Source organism: Oncorhynchus nerka, linkage group LG28 (assembly GCF_034236695.1).
Source record: "Oncorhynchus nerka isolate Pitt River linkage group LG28, Oner_Uvic_2.0, whole genome shotgun sequence".
Taxonomy (NCBI): domain Eukaryota; kingdom Metazoa; phylum Chordata; class Actinopteri; order Salmoniformes; family Salmonidae; genus Oncorhynchus; species Oncorhynchus nerka.
Window position 1 is genome coordinate 3236253 of NC_088423.1, and position 15334 is coordinate 3251586.

A 15334-nucleotide genomic window follows, 5' to 3' on the forward strand; every position below is an offset into this window, starting at 1 on the left:
AGGCATAACAGGACCCAAATACCATTAGGTGATTATTGTCAAATGATGCAACAACACCAACTACAGATTTTGGTACAGGTTCAGCAGCATCGGGAGATTCTCCATTTAAAATACATGTTTGTCCAGGCCCAGGCTTGATCTGTGTCCAGGTAACCAGACAGGCCCAGGCTTGATCTGTGTCCAGGTAACCAGACAGCACTGGGCTTGATCTTTGTCCAGGTAACCAGACAGCACTGGGCTTGATCTTTGTCCAGGTAACCAGGCAGCACTGGGCTTGATCCGTGTCCAGGTAACCAGACAGCACTGGGCTTGATCTGTGTCCAGGTAACCAGACAGGCCCGGGCTTGATCTGTGTCCAGGTAACCAGACAGCACTGGGCTTGATCTGTGTCCAGGTAACCAGACAGCACTGGGCTTGATCTGTGTCCAGGTAACCAGACAGCACTGGGCTTGATCCGTGTCCAGGTAACCAGACAGCACTGGGCTTGATCTGTGTCCAGGTAACCAGACAGCACTGGGCTTGATCTGTGTCCAGGTAACCAGACAGGCCCGGGCTTGATCCGTGTCCAGGTAACCAGACAGCATTGGGCTTGATCTGTGTCCAGGTAACCAGACAGCATTGGGCTTGATCTGTGTCCAGGTAACCAGACAGGCCCGGGCTTGATCTGTGTCCAGGTAACCAGACAGGCCCGGGCTTGATCTGTGTCCAGGTAACCAGACAGGCCCGGGCTTGATCTGTGTCCAGGTAACCAGACAGGCCCGGGCTTGATCTGTGTCCAGGTAACCAGACAGGCCCGGGCTTGATCTGTGTCCAGGTAACCAGACAGGCCCGGGCTTGATCTGTGTCCAGGTAACCAGACAGGCCCAGGCTTGATCTGTGTCCAGGTAACCAGACCCAAATAGTCATTTTGAAAAACAAAAAGGACAGGATGCATCTTTTCCTCAATAACCATTTCTTACCTCTTCCACTGTGATTTCATCCATCCCCACACTGTCACCACTGGAGCTGGAGATGCCATCATCACTGCTGCCATCTACCTCCTGTAGGGCCTGGAGAGCCTCCACAGTCATCATTCCTAGGAACTCATTTTCTCCCATCGCACCTGTAACCACACTCTTAGCTTGTTCAACTCATCTATGGCTGCGTTTACACAGGCAGACCATTCTGCTCTTTTGACCAATCGCATCAGCTCTTTTCACAGCTTTCAGATCTTGTTCAGAATGGATCTGATTGGTCAAAAGACCAATCAGTGAAATGTGAATCAAATATCAGAATTGGACTGCCTGTGTAAACGCAGCCTATTAGAATGATGCAGCAATTGTTAGCTAACAAAGCAATCACTTCCCTAGCATAACTATTGTTGACAATGCTGCACACCTCCTTCCAACTCCTCCACCTCCTCAGAGCTGCTGTCTGCAGGCCCGTCCAGCTGGATGATGTCTGCCAGAGCATCATTGTAGTTGTAGTCTTTCAACAGGGCCATCTCCAGCTGTGGAAGACGGAACAGGAAGTGTTATGAACTACCAATTGAGACCAGATGCCCTAAATACTTATGGAGATCTGAGAGAATTTGACTGGTGTTAGCAATATGACAAACACTCCACCTAGCCCTCTGACAGGTTAGGGGTGAGTTTAACCAGATTGATTAAACCTACAGTATGAAATCCTCTCAAATCTACAAGGTTCTAGGGATTGGATTTGCGATTGGGCCTTAGTCCCATCTCCTGTCTTACCTTGGTAGAATCCACAGGTAGACCCTCCAGGTGGGTTGTCATATCAGCCACCGCTCCTCCATGATCCTCCTGTTTCACCGTCTCTCTGGCCTCAAACTCTGACCCCTGACCCATAAACCCTGACCCTTCAGACAGGGTCGTCTCCATCTTGACCTGGGTAAAAACAAACATGATTATATAAGCTGTATGTTGAACCTTGGCTCAGGTCTCTTGTTTTCAAATGGAACCCGTTGCCCTATATTTATAGTACACTACTTTTGACCAGCGCCCTATGGGCCATGATCAAAAGCAGTGCAGTATATAGGGAATAGGGTGCCATTTGTGAGTAAGCCTATGTCTTCTGAAATATAGCAGTACCCTGTCTTGCCACTGTAAAAACATGAGATGGTTGACTGTTTGAAGAAGATATGGCGGAATTATTTACCTGAAGGCTTGGCATGTGGGCGGAGCCGGAGGACAGGCTCATGTCTAGTGGCTGTGGACTGTCAAAATCAATCCCATCCAGATTGAAATCACCACTGTCGAAGGGGCTCTCTGGGGGGTGAGATGGCAGTTGGGCTGGGGGCTGGAAGGACACTGGAGTCTGACCAGAAAAGGTTGCCTGAGCTGAAGGAACCTGTGGCTGCTGAACAAGATTATTCTCCTGAACTGGGGGCTGGACCACAGGTTGGGGTAGCAAAGGCTTCTCATTAGGTGGCTGGGGAAAAATACATTATTTTTTTGTAAAACACATTTGAAAAACCCAAAGTGCTACAATAAAAACATCAAGATGGTGATTCACCTGGACCGGAGGAATCAGGCTCCTCTGCTCTGTGGTCTGAGGATCCGCTCTGGGAGGAGCCACAGGCTGTGGGGAAAAGGGTTCAGTCTTCGGAAGGGCCATGGTCTTTAGGACAGTAGAAGGGACCACTGTGGCTGACTGTTGGGAAGCTGAGCTGGGATCTCTCCACTCCACTACAGGTACCCCTTGCCTGGATTGGGCCTGGGAGAGATGGCGATGACTGGCTTGAGTCTGGGTCACCATCACTGGGACATTGACCTTATAAAGCTGGCCTTAAGGAGGCAGAGGAGAGGAATCGATAAGTAAAAGGATCCATTCTAGAAATGTGTATCCATAGCCAAATCAAATAAATCTAATTTTATTTATCGCATACACATGGTTAGCAGATGTTAATGCGAGTGTAGCGAAATGCTTGTGCTTCTAGTTTCGACAATGCAGTAATAACAGAGTAATCTAACCTAACAATTTTACAACTACCTTATACACACAAGTGTAAAGGTATGAAGAATATGGACATAAAGATATATGAATGAGTGATGGTACAGAAAGGCACAGGCAAGATGCAGTAGATGGTATCGAGTACAGTATATACATATGAGATGAGTAATGTAGGGCATGTAAACATTATATAATAAGTGGCATTGTTTAAAACCTCTAGTGACTCCCCATCCCGCATGAGGGAGCGTAATCGTCGACTGACACTAATTAGCATAACGCAACGGACATAAATATTCCTAGAAAATATTCCTATTCATGAAAATCAAAAGTGAAATATATTGAGACACAGCTTAGCCTTTTGTTAATCACCCGGTCATCTCAGATTTTCAAAATATGCTTTACAGCCAAAGCTAGACAAGCATTTGTGTAAGTTTATCGATAGCCTAGCATAGCATTTTGTCCAACTAGCAGCAGGTAACTTGGTCACGGAAATCAGAAAAGCAATCAAATTAAATCGTTTACCTTTGATGAGCTTCGGATGTTTTCACTCACGAGACTCCCAGTTAGATAGCCAATGTTCCTTTTTTCCAAAAATATTATTTTTGTAGGCGAAATAGCTCCGCTTGTTCTTCACGTTTGGCTGAGAAATCGCCCGGAAATTGCAGTCACGAAAACGCCCAAAAAATATTCCAAATTAGCTCCATAATATCGACAGAAACATGGCAAACATTGTTTAGAATCAATCCTCAAGGTGTTTTTCAAATATCTATTCGATAATATATCAACCGGGACTGGTGACTTCTTAGTAGGATAGAGAGAAACAATGGCCGCATTTGTCCTTTACGCACCAAACACTCTGAGACTTCAGCTGACCACTGACGCAATGTTGACGTACAGGCTCATTTTTCAAAATAAAAGCCTGAAACGATGTATTGTGACACCAGACACATTAGGGAAGCCATAGAAAAAGGAATCTGGTTGATATCTCATTCACTGCTCAATAGGGACACATAGGAACGCAGAGCCTTCTAAATAAGAGTCCCTTCCTGTTTGGATTTTTCTCAGGCTTTCGCCTGCAACATCAGTTCTGTTATACTCACAGACAATATTTTTACAGTTTTGGAAACTTTAGAGTGTTTTCTATCCTAAGCTGTCAATTATATGCATATTCTAGCATCTTGTCCTGACAAAATATCTTGTTTACTACAGGAACGTTATTTTTCCAAAAATGAAAATACTGCCCCCTAGTCACAAAAGGTTAAATTAAAGTGGCTAGTGATATATTTTTACATCAATTTTTACATTATTAAAGTGAGCTGGAGTTGAGTCAGTATGTTGGCAGCAGCCACTCAATGTTAGTGATGGCTGTTTAACAGTCTGATGGCCTTGAGATAGAAGCTGTTTTTCAGTCTCTTGGTCCCCGCTTTGATGCACCTGTACTGACCTCGTCTTCTGGATGATAGCAGGGTGAACAGGCAGTGGCTCGGGTGGTTGTTGTCCTTGATCTTTATGGCCTCCCTGTAACATCGGGTGGTGTAGGTGTCCTGGAGGGCAGGTAGTTTGCCCCCGGTGATGCGTTGTGCAGACCTCACTACCCTCTGGAGAGCCTTACGGTTGTGGGCGGTGATACTGCCCGACAGGATGCTCTCGATTGTGCATCTGTACAAGTTTGAAAGTGCTTTTGAGGACAAGCCAAATTTCTTCAGCCTCCTGAGGTTGAAGAGGCGCTGCTGCACCTTCTTCACCACGCTGTCTGTGTGGGTGGACCAATTCAGTTTGTCCGTGATGGCTATGCTGAGGAACTTAAAACTTACTACCCTCTCCACTACTGTCCCATCGATGTGCATAGGGGGGTGCTCCCTCTACTGTTTCCTGAAGTCTACGATCATCTCCTTTGTTTTGTTGACGTTGAGTGTGAGGTTATTTTCCTGACACCACACTCCGAGGGCCCTCACCTCCTCCCTGTAGGCCGTCTCGTCGTTGTTGGTAATCAAGCCTACCACTGTAGTGTCGTCCGCAATCTTGATGATTGAGTTGGAGGCGTGCATGGCCACGCAGTCGTGGGTGAACAGGGAGTACAGGAGAGGGCTCAGAATGCACCCTTGTGGGGCCCCAGTGTTGAGGATCAGCGAGGTGGAGATGTTGTTACCTACCCTCACCATCTGGGGGCGGCCCGTCAGGAAGTCCAGTAACCAGTTGCACAGAGCGGGGTCGAGACCCAGGGTATCGAGCTTGATGACAAGTTGAGGGTACTATGGTGTTAAATGCTGAGCTGTAGTCGATGAACAGCATTCTCATATAGGTATTCCTCTTGTCCAGATGGGTTAGGGCAGTGTGGTTACGATTGCATCGTCTGTGGACCTATTGGGGCGGTAAGCAAATTGGAGTGGGTCTAGGGTGTCATGTAGGGTGGAGGTGATATGGTCCTTGACTAGTCTCTCAAAGCACTTCATGATGACGGAAGTGAGTGCTACGGGGCGATAGTCATTTAGCTCAGTTACCTTAGCTTTCTTGGGAACAGGGACAATGGTGGCCCTCTTGAAGCATGTGGGAACAGCAGACTGGGATAAGGGTTGATTGAATATGTCCGTAAACACACCAGCCAGCAGGTCTGCGCATTCTCTGAGGACACGGCTTTATCCAAATGGGGACTTACCACATTTGAATATACTATTAATTCTGCCCAGAACTATACCAGTGTCTACATCAAAGGAGTGTATATTATAAGTGGTCAAACAGAGTGATTCATGTTCTATTTAAATTAAGTTTGTCAAAACGCGTGTGTGTATGGAGGTTTATGCATGCCGTGGCCCTTCTTACCAGAGGCCGTCTGCAGTGTGACCCCTGCAGGGATCTGGACTGGGTAGGTCATCCCGGGAGGAAGAGAGAAGGTGGCTAGAGTCCCACCGTTGTTCTGCAACACAATGAGATGCTTTACACATATTGGATCTTAGAAGAATTTTAAATGTATTTTGATTTAACACTTTTTTGATTCCATGTGTGTTATTTCATAGTTTTGATATATTCACTATTATTCTACAATGTAGAAAATAGTAAAAATAAAGAAAAACCCTTGAATGAGTAGATGTGTCCAAACTTGTGACTGGTACAGTACATAGAGAAATGATCACACAGGATTTTGTAAAAATACAATTGGTAAAGAAAAAATAAACAAAAAGATATGCCTCCCAGCCCCCTGTCCCATTCCCCCCCAGGCCAACATCACCCACAGCCCGACATACCATCCCCCCCCAAGCCCGACGTCACAACCAGCTCCCCATCCCATTCCTCCCCCAAGCCCAAGATCACCCCCAGCTCCCCATCATGTCTCCATCCAAACCCCCACATGGAAAACATTTTTTTCACCACGCCTAGCAACAGGTTGGTTTTTAGTCCCCCATTTCATATAAAAACAGGTGTGTTAAATACAGTCTGAACAAACTTCATTTATAAATTGATGGTTGGGATTACAGGATACCAAAGTATTATTTTTCCATATTCTGTTCCAGTTAAAGGTTCAGATTCACTTAGATCTGTGGCCCATACCTTTTTAATGGCTGGCTCAGATTGAGCTTTCCAAAAGTTGTTTATGAACAGAACAAAAATAAATGCAAGCATAAAAGTATATTAACAAGTTACAGTTCAAATAAGGAAATCAGTCAATTGAATCCTACAGACGAAGAACCATATATGTGACATTTACACAAAAAAATTAGATATACATGAACAATCATTATTGGACACCCTTTTTCTATAGTGAACCGGTTTCACAAGCTTTCCACGCGCTAATTAACAATAATTTTTAATTTAAAGATTGGCTCTCGTGGAATAACCGTTTATGTGCACCACTCAGAATGGACGGACAAGCGCACAACCTTTCTGTTGCTGATGAAAATCGCAGAAATATGGGAAAGAAACGCAAAACAAAACTAAAAGAATGGAAAGACAGGCAAAGGAAGATCTTACGGGATGCGGGAAAACCCTATACAAATCGTAAGGGTCAAGAAAACCCTATACAAATCGTAAGGGTCAAGCAAACCCTATACAAATCGTAAGGGTCAAGAAAACCCTATACAAATCGTAAGGGTCAAGAAAACCCTATACAAATCGTAAGGGTCAAGAAAAAACTGGGTAAGGCTGTCCAAAAGAGGTATGTGGAAGAACCGTATATTAAACAGTCAAGCTAGCTAGCTATAGAGTACAGTAACTACCATGTATGTTGTGGGTTGTCTAATTTGTAACTATAGAGAAAACATGTTAGCTAAAGTTTGTTGGCTAATTACTCATACATTATCGTTACAAATGTTATTGCTAGAGTATAGAAGAAACATAGCTAGCTACTTTTTCTCCATCCACCAGATGATTCGACATGGCTACAGTAGCTAGTTGCACTGTATCCTGCAGGGAAGAGCGTGTTCCACGACGTGCAGAAAGGATTGTGGAAAGTTGACTGATGAGCGCAAGCTGCATCTGTTCAATAGTTTCTACACTGCTCCATACGAGAAACAACAAGCGTTGATTCTCTCCGGCTTAGAACAGGTTAGAAATAAGACAAAACGCCTATTATTATAATAGCTATATTGAACACTTGCATAGTTGAACTTTGACAGTAATGATACGTACATTAACGTTAACTCTAAAAGTGCTGTGTTACACAATGGTGCAGGACAAACTCATTCTGTGTATAGATTGGGAGTGTTTTGTAGTTCTATGGTATTCACATTGAGGGCTTCATTTTAAATGAGACTAAGATTTCATGACTCAACTTTTAAGAAAAGTCATCAGTGCTAAAGTTGATAGACCACCTTTAAATGAACCTCCATACAATTGAATTAACTGCATATTGCATTTAAGTTATTTACATGAAGGGCATCTGTACTTGAAAGTACTTAAAACATCATATCAGGTGTTAAAAAAGGACATCTTACAAGTCATGCAAAATGTCACATATACTGTTCTTCCACAAATCATCACTGGAGATATACTGTTCTTCCACATTCTTAAAATTAAAACGGCAATAAAAAGTATTTTTTGAAATAACAAAAAAATATAAATTGTTGTTGGAAGATATGGGTATGGTAAATTATTTGTCAACCATAAAACACCTAACGTGGTACACACAATTAATAATATAAAAATAACTGATTATCTTAAAATGGAAAAATTGTCACATATATGGTTCTTCGTCTGTAGGATTCAATTGAGAAAAAACATGTATTAGGCCCTAATTTATGGATTACACATGAATAGAAATACAGATATGCATCTGCTGGTCACAGATACCTTTTAAAATAATGGCTGTGCGAAGTTATTGGACATTGGCGGGAACTGGAACACTGCCGTATACATTGATCCAGAGCATCCCACACATGCTCAACAGGTGACATGTCTGGTGATTATGCAGGCCAACAACTGGAACATTTTCAGCTTTCAGGAATTGTGTACAAATCTTTGCAACATGGGGCCGTACATTATCACGGACGAGTAAGGGTGGGTAACGAAGCTAGTGGGCCAGACCATTTTATTATTTTTTTATTTGCCCTTTATTTAACTAGACAAGTCAGTTACGACAAATTCTTATTTTCAATGACGGCCTAGGAATAGTGGCAGAACGACAGATTTTTACCTTGTCAGCTCGGGGATTCGATCTTGCAACCTTTCGGTTACTAGTCCAACGCTCTAACCACCAGGCTACCTGCCGCACCATTAAGGGTGGGTAACGAAGTTAGCAGACTGGACCAGGAAGGGTGGGTAAAGTAGTTAGCAGACTGGACCAGGAAGGGTGGGTAAAGTAGTTAGCAGACTGGACCAGGAAGGGTGGGTAAAGTAGTTAGCAGACTGGACCAGGAAGGGTCTGTAAAGTAGTTAGCAGACTGGACCAGGAAGGGTGGGTAAAGTAGTTAGCAGACTGGACCAGGAAGGGTGGGTAAAGTAGTTAGCAGACTGGACCAGGAAGGGTGGGTAAAGTAGTTAGCAAACAGGACCAGGAAGGGTGGGTAAAGTAGTTAGCAGACTGGACCAGGAAGGGTGGGTAAAGTAGTTAGCAGACTGGACCAGGAAGGGTGGGTAAAGTAGTTAGTTAGCAGACTGGACCAGGAAGGGTGGGTAAAGTAGTTAGCAGACTGGACCAGGAAGGGTGGGTAAAGTGGAGTTAGCAGACTGGACCAGGAAGGGTGGGTAAAGTAGTTAGCAGACTGGACCAGGAAGGAAGTGGGTAAAGTAGTTAGCAGACTGGACCAGGAAGGGTGGGTAAAGTGGAGTTAGCAGACTGGACCAGGAAGGGTGGGTAAAGTAGTTAGCAGACTGGACCAGGAAGGGTGGAACCAGACTGGAAGGAAGGGTGGGTAACAAAGTGGGTAACAAAGTTAGCAGACAGGACCAGGAAGGGTGGGTAAAGTAGTTAGCAGACTGGACCAGGAAGGGTGGGTAAAGTAGTTAGCAGACTGGACCAGGAAGGGTGGGTAAAGTAGTTAGCAGACTGGACCAGGAAGGGTGGGTAAAGTAGTTAGCAGACTGGACCAGGAAAGGTGGGTAAAGTAGTTAGCAGACTGGACCAGGAAGGGTGGGTAACAAAGTTAACAGACTGGACCAGGAAGGGTGGGTAACAAAGTTAGCAGACAGGACCAGGAAGGGTGGGTAAAGTAGTTAGCAGACTGGACCAGGAAGGGTGGGTAAAGTAGTTAGCAGACTGGACCAGGAAGGGTGGGTAACAAAGTTAGCAGACAGGACCAGGAAGGGTGGGTAAAGTAGTTAGCAGACTGGACCAGGAAGGGTGGGTAAAGTAGTTAGCAGACTGGACCAGGAAGGGTGGGTAACAAAGTTAGCAGACAGGACCAGGAAGGGTGGGTAAAGTAGTTAGCAGACTGGACCAGGAAGGGTGGGTAACAAAGTTAACAGACTGGACCAGGAAGGATGGGTAATGAAGTTAGCAGACTGGACCAGGAAGGATGGGTAATGAAGTTAGCAGACTGGACCAGGAAGGGTGGGTAAAGTAGTTAGCAGACTGGACCAGGAAGAGTGGGTAATGAAGTTAGCAGACTGGACCAGGAAGGAAGGGTAATGAAGTTAGCAGACTGGACCAGGAAGGGTGGGTAAAGTAGTTAGCAGACTGGACCAGGAAGGGTGGGTAAAGTAGTTAGCAGACTGGACCAGGAAGGGTGGGTAAAGTAGTTAGCAGACTGGACCAGGAAGGGTGGGTAAAGTAGTTAGCAGACTGGACCAGGAAGGGTGGGTAACAAAGTTAACAGACTGGACCAGGAAGGGTGGGTAACAAAGTTAGCAGACAGGACCAGGAAGGGTGGGTAAAGTAGTTAGCAGACTGGACCAGGAAGGGTGGGTAAAGTAGTTAGCAGACTGGACCAGGAAGGGTGGGTAACAAAGTTAGCAGACAGGACCAGGAAGGGTGGGTAAAGTAGTTAGCAGACTGGACCAGGAAGGGTGGGTAAAAGTAGTTAGCAGACTGGACCAGGAAGGGTGGGTAACAAAGTTAGCAGACAGGACCAGGAAGGGTGGGTAAAGTAGTTAGCAGACTGGACCAGGAAGGGTGGGTAACAAAGTTAGCAGACAGGACCAGGAAGGGTGGGTAAAGTAGTTAGCAGACTGGACCAGGAAGGGTGGGTAACAAAGTTAACAGACTGGACCAGGAAGGATGGGTAATGAAGTTAGCAGACTGGACCAGGAAGGATGGGTAATGAAGTTAGCAGACTGGACCAGGAAGGGTGGGTAAAGTAGTTAGCAGACTGGACCAGGAAGAGTGGGTAATGAAGTTAGCAGACTGGACCAGGAAGGATGGGTAATGAAGTTAGCAGACTGGACCAGGAAGGGTGGGTAAAGTAGTTAGCAGACTGGACCAGGAAGGGTGGGTAAAGTAGTTAGCAGACTGGACCAGGAAGGGTGGGTAATGAAGTTAGCAGACTGGACCAGGAAGGGTGGGTAATGAAGAAAAGCGAATGAACATGAAAACAAAAGATGACATATGCAAGCCTAATGACTAAACAGTCAAACAAAGGATAGCTGTAGGGTATATTAATTGGCATGGTGTTAGCACTGTGTAAATGTCTTGAACCATAGGCAATATCATAGGCCAGGCTGCATGATTGTGCATGGTTAGAATACCTGAATAATGAGCCAGTCATGGGGTTCCATTAGTCGGCTTGTCCCCTTGTGTGTTTAGTTATATGTGCTTCTCCAATAAGTATTGAGCTTCCTTGGCAGTGGAAAACATGTGTGGTGTGTTCTAAGGTCAAGTTGAGTTTTGCCAGGTGGATGAAGCCGCATCTCAAGTTTAGCTTGAGAGCTCGAGTAGCTGGGATCTCACCTCATTGAAGGTCTCCCTCTGTTTCAGCAATTCAGCACTGAGGTCTGGGTAGATGCTGATCCTCTTCCCTGCATAGGTCAGGCCCCCAGATGCTGTTGCAAGGTGAACAATTTGCTACTTGACTTCAAAGCTATGGATCCGTATACAGTGAGAGCCATTGAGGAGTTAACCCGCAATGTTAATCAGTGGCAAAAAAGGCAGCTTCTCCTTCCGAACAGTTCATAGAAAAGATTGCTCATGAAGGACGTTGGGTTGCCCGCTTCCACACCAGTTTCAAGTCCTATGACCCAACAAGAGTTGGATCATCCCTTTCAATTTTGCTTGCACTTTCCAGGTCACGGAATCACACTTCTGTCACATTGACTGTTCTCCAGACTTTCCACTTCGGTTGAATAGGTATCCACTTTACCAGTGCCAATGATTCATTTACCGGTATTAAATGGTCAATCGAGGGCAGAGGTAATTTCCACACAAGCAATCTCCCGGATAGTGCCGGCCAGCTCTTTCTGTTGTCTGGTGCTGAGAGCCACCATGTTCCCACTGGTGAATTGTGGACGGACAAATTCCAGCTGCTGGAACATAATAGACCTGCTAGTTATTTCTTGTGAAACAATTAATGTCCCACATCTTAATATGATGCCTAGTATTGACAAGTAGTTTCAGGAAATATTTCTTAATTCATAGTCATTCGCAAAAGAAAGCCACGAAAATAACAAAGTCTTCTTGACCTCCGCTCTCACACAAATAATGGGACTGCTGGTTTGACATGTCAACGTCAGTAACAGTGGGCACTGTTTTCCTGAGAGTCCTGGGTTCAGGCCTAAGTCCTAGGAAACTAGAGGCTGTCTAATACTCATGAGAAAATATAATTCTGCATATTTATTTATTTAACCTTAATTTAACTAGGCAAGTCAGTCTTATTTACAATGTCGCCCTACACCGGTCAAACCCAGACGACGCTGGGCCAATTGTGCGCCGCCCTATGGTACTCCCATCACATCCGGTTGTGATACAGCCTGGATTCAAACAGGGTGTCTGTAGTGATGCCTCTAGCACTGAGATGCAAAGCCTTAGACCACTGCGCCACTCGGGAGCCTCATCAGGTGTGCAGATATACACAGAGTGTACAAAACATTAGGAACACCATGACAGACAGGCCAGGTGAACGCTGGATATCGATACGGTATGTAATTGTGAAAACAATCCTCTTAAAACAGCTTACTTACTGCCACAAAACAATCATTGGTGTTGATCACTGCTGCCAGCCTGGCTCTGATCATTGGTGCCAACAACTTGGCATATAAATCAGGTTTTGGCGCCCCCGTCTACAGGCTGCCAGTAGGCCCTCCCAGTCTGCCCCCGTCTACAGGCTACCAGTAGGCACCCTCCCCCGTCTGCCAGTAGGCCCCCGTCTACCAGTAGGCACCCTCCCCCGTCTGCCAGTAGGGCCTCCCCCGTCTGCAGGCTGCCAGTAGGGCCTCCCCCGTCTGCAGGCTGCCAGTAGGGCCTCCCACGTCTGCAGGCTGCCAGTAGGGCCTCCCACGTCTGCAGGCTGCCAGTAGGGCCTCCCCCGTCTGCCAGTAGGGCCTCCCCCGTCTGCAGGCTGCCAGTAGGCCCTCCCCCGTCTGCAGGCTGCCAGTAGGCCCTCCCCCGTCTGCAGGCTGCCAGTAGGCCCTCCCCGTCTGCAGGCTGCCAGTAGGCCCTCCCCGTCTGCAGGCTGCCAGTAGGCCCTCCCCGTCTGCAGGCTGCCAGTAGGCCCTCCCCGTCTGCAGGCTGCCAGTAGGCCCTCCCCCGTCTGCAGGCTGCCAGTAGGCCCTCCCCGTCTGCAGGCTGCCAGTAGGCCCTCCCCGTCTGCAGGCTGCCAGTAGGCCCTCCCCGTCTGCAGGCTGCCAGTAGGCCCTCCCCGTCTGCAGGCTGCCAGTAGGCCCTCCCCCGTCTGCAGGCTGCCAGTAGGCCCTCCCCGTCTGCAGGCTGCCAGTAGGCCCTCCCCGTCTGCAGGCTGCCAGTAGGCCCTCCCCGTCTGCAGGCTGCCAGTAGGCCCTCCCCGTCTGCAGGCTGCCAGTAGGCCCTCCCCGTCTGCAGGCTGCCAGTAGGCCCTCCCCGTCTGCAGGCTGCCAGTAGGCCCTCCCCGTCTGCAGGCTGCCAGTAGGCCCTCCCCCCGTCTGCAGGCTGCCAGTAGGCCCTCCCCGTCTGCAGGCTGCCAGTAGGCCCTCCCCGTCTGCAGGCTGCCAGTAGGCCCCCCCCGTCTGCAGGCTGCCAGTAGGCCTCCCCGTCTGCAGGCTGCCAGTAGGCCTCCCCGTCTGCAGGCTGCCAGTAGGCCCTCCCCGTCTGCAGGCTGCCAGTAGGCCCTCCCCGTCTGCAGGCTGCCAGTAGGCCCTCCCCGTCTGCAGGCTGCCAGTAGGCCCTCCCCGTCTGCAGGCTGCCAGTAGGCCCTCCCCGTCTGCAGGCTGCCAGTAGGCCTCCCCGTCTGCAGGCTGCCAGTAGGCCCTCCCCCCGTCTGCAGGCTGCAGGCCCTCCCCGCTGCAGGCTGCCAGTAGGCCCTCCCCGTCTGCAGGCTGCCAGTAGGCCCTCCCCGTCTACAGGCTGCCAGTAGGCCTCCCCGTCTACAGGCTGCCAGTAGGCCCTCCCCGTCTACAGGCTGCCAGTAGGCCCTCCCCGTCTACAGGCTGCCAGTAGGCCCTCCCCGTCTACAGGCTGCCAGTAGGCCCTCCCCGTCTACAGGCTGCCAGTAGGCCCTCCCCGTCTACAGGCTGCCAGTAGGCCCTCCCCGTCTACAGGCTGCCAGTAGGCCCTCCCCGTCTACAGGCTGCCAGTAGGCCCTCCCCGTCTACAGGCTGCCAGTAGGCCCTCCCCGTCTACAGGCTGCCAGTAGGCCCTCCCCGTCTACAGGCTGCCAGTAGGCCTCCCCCGTCTACAGGCTGCCAGTAGGCCCTCCCCGTCTACAGGCTGCCAGTAGGCCCTCCCCGTCTACAGGCTGCCAGTAGGCCCTCCCCGTCTACAGGCTGCCAGTAGGCCCTCCCCGTCTACAGGCTGCCAGTAGGCCCTCCCCGTCTACAGGCTGCCAGTAGGCCCTCCCCGTCTACAGGCTGCCAGTAGGCCCTCCCCGTCTACAGGCTGCCAGTAGCTCTTCTTCCAAATAGCGTTTTGCAGATATTATGTACTGCACAACAAAACGTTAAGTACATAAAATGTACGACAGTTTTGTGTAACTTGCCTTAGCAGTGAAACTCTGGATGTGTTGACCTGCAGGGATCACCATAGAGGCTGGGGATGAAAGGAGGAATGGAATGATTCGCTTAATCAATTAAATACGTAGCGATCTGCATGCAATAATCAATTGGCCTAGATAGCAATGGGTGAGTTGGTCTTCGGGTGCATCCCAATAATATCTAATGTTCCTGAAGTTTACACTCTTCTTCCAACAAATCTAAAAGCATTGGATTGGTGGAGGCATGGAGGGAGTTTCCACCATATTTCCTTTATCAGTCATTTCCAGTGAAGGGAAGTGAACAATTGCACACTTTGGTAGGAAGGAGAGATATCTGGGAAGTACCTTTGGACATAAAAACATTACCTGCAGGTTTTGAAAAAGTCTGTCCATAGTTTGGAGGGAGCTGCAGCACAAAGTTGGATGAGTTGATGGTGTTCTTCATGAGGGCCAAGCCATCCACTGCTTTGGACTGCATAATCTTTGACTCCCAGAGCTACAGATTAAATGTTGGTTTGCTAGTTAGTTGATTTGACAAAAGCCATACCAAATATGATTGCAGTTCCAGTTACACAGCAGTAGTATTACTGCAGTAGGGTCTATGCTCTTTTCTTGATTTCATCACTTCAATGTGATACTGTATATTCTGCAGTATTTATATACGTCATGAAAGCAGTTATTTTTTGTGAAGAGGGCAGGCAGTTAAGTACACTGTGTGTAACAAAGTGAAGTCATTCCAGTCGGGAAGGACTAACGTCAGCAAGAAGAACGGGGAGAAGTACCACAAAGGCTGGCGGTGTTGAGTCGATATCGCCATCTGCCGGCCTCTGCCGTAGGGGAGAAGATCGTGCTTATAA

General features: G+C 47.9%; 1 pseudogene; it reads right to left on the reverse strand.

The window, feature by feature from the left end:
* Positions 1–15334, reverse strand: part of LOC115113806 (uncharacterized) — a 29186-nt pseudogene that overhangs the window by 2629 nt on the left and 11223 nt on the right.